Raw genomic sequence first — 9,019 nt, forward strand, 5'->3', positions numbered from 1 at the left:
TCCTTGTCAGTTAGTGGCACTGCCAGGAGGCGACAGAATCTGATACTGGGCCAGTGGAAGTAAGTTAGCTTATTGGGGGCATATTATAGGACATATTGGGATAAGGGCCCTTCTTCCTCCTTTCTGTTTCTTTCTTTTTTTTCTTTTTTCTTTTTTTTTTTTTTTTTGGTTCTTTTTTTCGGAGCTGGGGACCGAACCCAGGGCCTTGCGCTTCCTAGGCAAGTAAGTGCTTTACCACTGAGCTAAATCCCCAACCCCCTCCTTTCTGTTTCTTATCAGCCATGAAGAAAATACCTTCACTTCCTACCTTTTCCCACACACTTCCTGATGTATAGAATTCTGCCTAACCACAGGCCTAGAGGTCATGGCCTAAATCTGTGAAGCTGTCTGTGAGGCAAAAAAAAACACCACCACCTCCTCCTCCTCCTCCTCTTCCTCCTCCTCCTCCTCCTCTTCCTCCTCCTCCTCCTCCTCTCCCTCCTCCACTTTCTCCTCTTCCTCTTCCTCCTCCACTTCCTCCTCCTCCACTTCCTCCTCCTCTTCTTCCTCCTCCTCCTTATAAGGTGCTTATCATTGAAAACTGACACATGAACCAGGTGTAGTGACAAGTGCCTTTAATCCCAGCACCAGGAGGCTAACTCAGGCAGAGCTCTGTGAGTTCCAGGTTAACCTGGTCTATAGAGAGAGTTCTAAAACTGCCAGGGCTACACATAGGGACTCTGTCTTAAAAAACAAAATCGAAAAAACAAAATAATGAAAGGAAGAGGAGGAGAAGGAAGACTAGGAAAAGGAGGAGGGGAAAGTGACTAGCACAAAGGACCTGCTTCTCAATGAATATGATAGAAAGTTTCTCTCTAAATGAGCTATTTTAATGGAAGAAACACGAAAAATGAATGAAATATATCAGATGATGGTAAAAGCAAGGAGAAAAATGAACCAGGAGGGAACATGGGAAGAAAAAATGTGTTAACACTAAATGAGATACTGCTGACTGCCCTGGTGAATCCTACTTGTGTATGACCTTAACTGAAAAGAAGGTGTTACTGAAAATTGTGTGTTACGTGGTTTGAATGAAAATGGCCCCCATAAACTCATAGGGAGTGACACTATTGGGGGATGTGGCCTTGTTGGAGGAAGTGTGCTCATGGGAGTGGGCTTTAGGGTTTCAGAAGTCCAAGCCAGGCCCAATGTTGCTCTCCCTTCCTGCTGCCTGCACATCTGGATGTAGAACTCTCAGCTTTGCTCCAGGACAGTGTCTGTTTGCATGCCTCATGCTTCTCACTGTGATGATAATGGACTAGACCAATGAACCTGTAAGCCAACCCCAATTAAAAAAAATTTTTTAAACAAGAGTTACCATGGTCATGGTGTCTCTTCCCAACATAGAAACCCTGAGACAGATGTCTACTGGCTTTTAATTTTTTATGTTAATTGTGATAAAACACACATAAGATCAGATTTGCCCTCTGTAAGTATATACTTTGGCAGTGTTTAAGTATGTTTGTATTATTACACAATCAATTCTAGAACTTTCCACTTACAAAAGTGAAATCCTCTATCCATTAAATAATGACTTCACAACCCCCCTTCCTCTCACTAGCATTAGTTTTCTGGTTTTGAATTTGAACTACTTTAAGAAACTTTATACAATTGGAGTTAGACAATATTTATCTTTTGTGCCTAGTTTATTTCCCTTAGAATAATGCCTTCAAAGTTCATCTCTGTGTAATTGTGTATCAAAGTTCCTTCATTTGCAAAAGACTAAAAATTAAGTCCTTTGGGTCTGCAATATGCCCATTCATTCATCTGCCAGTGGAATTTTAGATTGCTTCTGTCTTTTGACTGCTGTCAATAATGCTATGACCATGCCTGTAAGAACATCTTTTCCAGGGCTGGGTAGCTCAGTGGTACTTTGTAAGCTTATCACACATTAGGCTCTCGATTTGATCCCTACTGATATGGTCTGACCACCCCAACCCACCCCGAATAGCTGTGGCCATTTTGATACATGCCTGCTAGCTATTTCATATCGCTGCTTCAACATGCCTGCCAGCCACTGACCCAGAGAAGTGACTTGGCTCAAGGTCATGCTGACCACATACCCTGGTTTGTTCTTTATGTTCTGAATGTTCTGTATGAGGTTCAATAATCTTAAGAAATTCCACAAAGCTTTACATAGGACCCATCTAACCAAAGGTCAATATGAACTGTTATGTCTAAATCTGAATCACTCCTGCACCTGCATATGGACTCATCGTGGGTTTGGTGGAGTTTTTTCCCTTTTTAAGCTGACAAAAAAAAGTATCTGTTGTCATAGTTGAGATAATTCTGAACTGTGTCCCTGGTCTGACCAGTATTCGGGTATGCAGTCAATGAACTAGTCGTTCTCAACTGAGATTTGTGTTTATATGGTCTGTGTGCTGATTCCTAAACCCAAACACCTACCATCTTCAATAATACATAATAATTACCACCACCACCACCACCACCACCACCACCACCACCACCACCACCATCATCATTGTCACTAAGGTTCTAGACTAATTTAAGGTTCCAGACTAATCTTATCTCTTTCAGATATTTCATTAGACGTTTTTGTTACTGTAATAAATACCTCAAACATGATAACTTTATGTATTCTTATTATTCTTTTTATTGAAAATATTTTATACAGTATATTCTAATCATGGTTCCTCTGTTCCCAACTCCTCCCAGATTATCCCCACCACCCAATGTACTCCTTCTTTCTTTTTGTCTTTAGAAAACAAGCAGGCAAACAAACAAAAAAAGCAAAAAAAAGACTTTAAAAAAAAAAAAACAGGGGCTGGAGAGATGGCTCAGTGGTTAAGAGCTCTGACTGCTCTTCCAGAGGTCCTGAGTTCAATTCCCAGCAACCACATGGTGGCTCACAACCATCTGTAATGGGATCTGATGCCCTCTCTGATGTGTCTGAAGACAGCTACATTGTACTCATAAACATTAAGTAAATATTTAAAAAAAAAACCAAAAACCAAAAAACCCCAGTAATCACAAGAGATGCAGAGACACACAAAAGCTAAGCCCATAAAAACACAAAGTCAGAAAGCATAACACACAAACAAGACCACTAAGACAAAAATGCCCAAAGAAGATGGCATATGCTTTTAATCCCAGCACCAGAAGGCAGAGGCTGGCAGAGCTCTGAAAGTTCCAGACCATCCTGGTCTACTAAGCAAGTTCCAGGACAGTCTGAACTATTACACAGAAAAACCCTGCCTTGAAAAAACAAAGGAAAACAAAAGCTCAAACAAATATGAGATAAAAAAGGCTATAAAAATAACATTGAGTTCATTTTGTCTTAGGAATGCACTTGTGGGAATGGAAAAGTGTGGTTTATATACCCACTGAGACTCTATTGGAGAAAATGAACTTCCTTTGCAAGTGGGTGTCAATTGGAGAGGAATTCTTGGTTAGAGATGGAAGTTCGTGTACATGTCCCCTTTCAGCACTAGGACCAGGCTAACTTTATAAAGATGATATTTATTTAGCATGTAGTATTGGAGGGTCAAGAACGTGGTGCTGACATCAGCTGGGTTCTGCCACAATGAAGGAATTGTAATTGTGTATCAGAAAGAGACTACAACTCAAAGCCAGAGACTGAAGAGGCCATGTTCAACAATTCCTTCCAGAAGCACAGGCCTAATGCCTCACAGAGCTTCTGCAAGCACTCACCATTTAAATAGCCCACCACCTCCCAGTATTGCTACCCTGAGACTAAGCCTTTAATTCCAGACCTTTGGGGGTGAGGGAGATACAAACATAGCCATAGCATGGCAAAAACATCAGCACTATGCATAAAGGCTCCAAGTTCTCCATATCATGTCACTAACATTTGTTCCTTTCTGTGCATTTCTTCTAGCAGCTGCCTATGGCCAAGGTGATCTCCTGTGGTTTTGGTGTGTGTGTGTGTGTGTGTGTGTGTGTGTGTGTGTGTGTGTGTGTGTGTGTGTGTGTGTGTGGAGAGAGAGAGAGAGAGAGAGAGAGAGAGAGATTACACCCAAGTTCGTTGCTAAGATTTTTATAGTTTTGAGTGTTGTTTTTGTTTTAAGTCATTTCATGAAGGAATCTTATTTTGCTTTTATAAATTCAGTGAGGTTTTCTTTTCTCTCTCAATCTCAAATCCTTAACCAGAATCCATGCCCATCATTCCATCATTCTTCCATTATATTTTCTCTCTCTCTCTCTCTCTCTCTCTCTCTCTCTCTCTCTCTCTCTCTCTCTCCCTCCCTCCCCCCCCCTCTCTCTCTCTCTCTGTCTGTCTTGGAACTCACTCTGTAGACCAGGCTAGTCTCGATCTCACAGAGATCTGCCTGCCTCTGCCTCAGGACTGCTAGGATTCAAGGTGTGCACTACAACAGACAGGGTGCTCCTCTCCCTTTCTAAATATTCTTTCCTACTTTTTTCTTTTCATCCTTATACTCCTGAAAATACTTTATTTTCACTGAACAATAGTAACTTACTTACTGTCCAGATAGCTTCTCATCTTGAGCAGGCAAAACCCAAATCCTTCTCCTTCGCCTATGAAAGTACCTATTCTGACCCCTACCCCTGCTCAGCTATTTATTTGGTTCTTGGCATAGTTTCAGGGACCTCCTGCATACTGAGCATGAAGCCTACCACTGAGCTTTATCCTCAGCATCCTCTCCTGAGGGCCTATGTTTGTTATTTGTGTGTGTGAGCACCCACACATGTGTATTCTTAAGCACATACATGGACACACATGTGAAAGCCAGACTTTAACATCAAGTGTCTTCCTAATTTGCTTGCTACCTCATTTTTTTGAGACAGGGTCTCTAATGAAACCTGGAACTCACCTATTCAGCTAGGCTTCCTGGACAGGAGCCCCTGGGTCCTCTCTTCACCTTTGCAGAGCTTGAATTCCAGGCACAAGACTTTAAATGAGTGCTGGAATCAGAACCTAATGAAACTGAGCCGTTTCCCAGAGCCTACACACTTAATGAAGCTGAGCCATCTCCCAGAGCCTACACACGTCTGAAGTCTTGAACCTCACGTCTACTCTTCCTTCTTACAGACACAAGCAGCTGTCCCACGTTCTTCTTGAACATGTCAAACATCACACCTCAGGGCCTTTGCACTTTCCACGACCTCTGCTTGGAATCCTCTTAGCCTTGGTAACTACATTATCTACATGGGTCCTTCACAGCTTTTAGGAGGCTGTGGGATATCTGAAGGCCTGTGAAGACTGAGGCTGCTGTGGAATTATCCCCTATGCTTCTGCCTTATTCAGTAATAGAGTCTTTCAATGGAACCCAAAGCTGGCTGGTATGATTAGTCTTGCTAACCAGCTTGCTTTGGGAATCTCTTATCTCTCTGCCTCTGAGACTAGAATTAGAGATGGGCTGCCCCTCCCACCCAACGTTTAGGTGAGTACTGGAATCTGAACTCTGGTCTTCAAGCTTGTACAGTAAGTGCTTAACCACTGAGCCATCTCCCCACCTCAAGGAAGCACTTTCTTCATACTGAGTGCTGTTTGTTTATCGAGACTATGAAGAAACATGAAAAAAATGAACAGTATCCAACACTGTGACAGGCATATGTGTTCTTATCTGTTTTGATAGGAATGAAAATGAGCAGTGGCAACAATCATCCTGGTGGTGGTGATGGTGGTGATGGTGATGATACTAAAATAAAAGAAAAGGAGTGAGCCTAGTTGATCCCAGTACTTCCGTTTCACTTCTGTATATCACCTAAATTTGACTTTACAATAGCAGTCCTCATAGTGTGAGAAAATAGAAGACAACTTTTGAAATGCCTTAGGAGGATATTGCAAAAGGATTCCAATCTCTCATTTTTCAGAAAGCAAACTTGATTCATTACACCTGACACATGTCAAACTTTATTGCTCTTCTTGCAAGACAGAGCCGCGTGGCTTCCACTAGAGTCCTCTTCTGAATGCTATTAAAGGCAAACACACTGTCTTTGCAGTTTTCAATCACGTATTCGTTCTATTCACAGCATCCATTCTATAATAAAGGTTACAAACAAAAATTGACAGCACATGCCTCTCGGTCCGTCGTGTGCAGACAGCCTTGCAGTCTGACTTCTCTGTGAAGACTCACGTCTACTCGATTCTGTTGGCAAGCAGAGGTCCTAGAATCGCTCTTCAGCTTTGCCAGTGTGGAGTATTTGTCAGGTGCATGAACGATTATCGAATTTCAAGTGTCATTTAAAGTTAGTGACATTCTGGGGCTAGAAAGTTGGCTCAGCGATTAAGAACATGGGCTGTTCTTTCAGAAGAGGTTGGTTAAATTCCTGGCACCTGGATGGTGGCTCATGGTTGTCTAGAACTCTAGTTCTAGAAGATTCGATACCCTCTTTTGGCCTCTATGGGCACCAGGTAGACATGTGATACAAAGACACATACATAGGTAAAACACTACCTAGAAAATAAAAATAAATAAACATTTGAATTAGTGAACTAATTCGTGTGTGTGCGTGTGTACTGTTGTTAAGATTGAATATGGAACCTTACACATCCAAGGCAAATGGTTCTAAAATTGAGCTAGCCTAGGTTTATAATCAGACTTCCAAATTCTTGGCTACTTCATTTTGTAAATTTCAAAATTCAAAATCATGACATTTGGTATGGCATTTGTGGTATAGTTGTGAACATTGCTGCCTTCCAAGAAAATAATTTTTTTTCTTCGTCTCTTAGTAGTGGCTGTAATACAATGTGTAAAAAATGCTTTAAAGATAATCTACGCTCATAAATTATTTTCATCCAATTCTTACGCATCTAACATTTTAAAAATAGAAATGGCCCCTCTTAGTAAATGTGATTTCGCACTTTTGTGTACTTGGGAGACATTCATTATTTTGCATGTTTTTCGTCTTTAGGGTTTGGGTAGACACTTTTTAGGTGGGACTTAAATTATGTACTAATATGGAAATAAAGTAAAATGAATCAATTTGTGGATGGCCAATTCAGCATTCTGTTCACAGGCAGATTGTTATACAAAATTACTGATATGTTCTAGCAGTAGCAGTAAAGGTTATGTCAAATGCTGCTAAAAGCTCATACTACAGGAGTTAATGATGTCACCTTAACACGCCAGCTTTCGGGCTGCATAATTGTTTCTGCCAACCCATAAATTTTTGAGTAACAACAAAATTATTGTGATTTTTCTTACTAAATAATTCATACATTACAAAGCATGTATGTAACAAGGCTCATGAATCACCGAAGCATATAATGATCATATATCTAATGACATATCTCTTTTCATAAGATGAATCCAAACAGATTTATGTATTTAGGTTAACTAAAAAGTACCGAGTTTATAAGGTTCATAATTCTATCAACCAGAACAGCAGCAAGAAACTCCAAACCTTGTTTTAAGAAGTCCAGTGTCTGTGATCCCCTTTTCCAATGGCAAGCTTGTTTGTTGAAGCCTTAGGTCTAGGCTACTTTCCATGAAGTTTTACAGCTTTTAAATTGATACTATAAATATCTCTGAAGACGAATGAATGGTGTAATGGAATAGTACGACATTCATAAACTGTATTTAAGATGATATGAGAACAACTAGAATAGCTACAAGCAATCCTGTGTGAGCCCTGAGCTGGTGTCCACTGGTGTTCCTTACCCAGCAAGGAAGACCTAAGAAAGGATGCAGTGTCTGCCACGGCTTCTCATACTTCACGTGGGTCTTGTTTTAAATACTCTCCAACAAAATAGATCTTTTTTTAAATGCTACTAAAAGAATGGTCCCAGGTGAGATTTTTATCTACTTAATTAAAACTAGATGTCCTAGCTAAAGTTTTGAAAATTCCAACTCTGCAATGTACAAAATAATATTAAATTAACCACTATTTAGTTGTCAAATCTCAATGTATGTATCTCTGACAATGTCATGTATGTGTACACTGTATCTTGATTATATCTACTTTCCCCTTCTCCCCCTCAGTCCTCTCAGCATTCCCCCTCCACCTTCATGTCTTATTTTATTTTTTGTTTATAACTTACTGAGTCTACATGCTTCCTGCATGAACACCCAGTGGGGCCATTCACTGGAGAATGGGTAACCTACCAGAGGCCATACTCTGTAGAAGAAAATTGACTCTCCCTTTCCCAACAGCGATCAATTACCCATAACTCCTCAGCTAGGGGTGAAGTCTTTTGAGCCCCTCTCCAATTCACACTGAAATACTTTTGCTTGGATGAATAATTTCAAATAGTATCTATGTTCAGTTTTTAAATACAGATGTGTTTTTGTTCTCTATGACAACAAAGAAGCAGAATTGCTGTAGAATTTTTTTTCCCAGAAATGTGACATCAGTTCAGGGTCATAGAAAGCTTCCATGACAACCCTTACCCTCTCCCACCTCTCCTGACCAAAGAAGTGGCCTAGCCAGAAAGCCATTGAAGAGAACTCATAAAAAATATGATAGATGCTAACGTAGAGCTCCCCTCGACTGAGGGCTTCTGATGGTGGTGAGGGTGGGTGGGAAGGTACTCAGTTTTCCTAAAGGGGATGGCCACTGGGAGTTTCCTATGCTTCAGTGAGTATATAAACACAAACTGAACTTACGGTTTGTTCTGTTTTGTTGTTTTTCTTTCTTCCTTTTTGGGAGGGGGTCACATGGATTGGGGGCAGATCTAGGAGAATTAGGAAAGTGAATATGATCTGGGTGCATTATGCAAAATTTCCAACCAAAAAAATGTTATGCTTGAAAAAGTGTGAAACTTGCCCCGTGTCTGTGCTCATTTTACATTTGAATTTGTGATGTTCCCACAGCCCAACTTTTTGTGAAATCACACCTCTTTCCATAAAAGCTAATGAAATATTTGGTAACTTTATTAAATATTAGAAATAAGCTTATTAAAAACAACCCAGGACTAGAGAAATGGCTCAGCAGTCAAGAGGACATACTTTTCTTCTAGAAGACCTTATTGGGTTCCCAGCACACATACTGAACAGCTCATAACTACCTGTGACTGCAGTAGAGGGGCACGTCG

The 9,019-nt window shown here is 40.6% G+C and overlaps 1 long non-coding RNA gene across 1 annotated transcript; it reads right to left on the minus strand.

Moving 5' to 3' along the window:
• Positions 1-5,873: 5,873 nt before the first annotated feature.
• On the minus strand, positions 5,874-8,382 carry LOC148004199 (uncharacterized). The gene is made up of 3 exons (XR_015627774.1): positions 8,091-8,382; positions 7,390-7,513; positions 5,874-6,440 (listed from the first exon to the last, which is right to left on the minus strand). It is a non-coding gene; the product is annotated as an uncharacterized LOC148004199 (long non-coding RNA).
• Positions 8,383-9,019: the final 637 nt, after the last annotated feature.

The sequence above is a fragment of the Rattus norvegicus genome, chromosome 8, assembly GCF_021556685.1.
Source record: "Rattus norvegicus strain SHRSP/BbbUtx chromosome 8, alternate assembly SHRSP_T2T, whole genome shotgun sequence".
Lineage (NCBI taxonomy): Eukaryota > Metazoa > Chordata > Mammalia > Rodentia > Muridae > Rattus > Rattus norvegicus.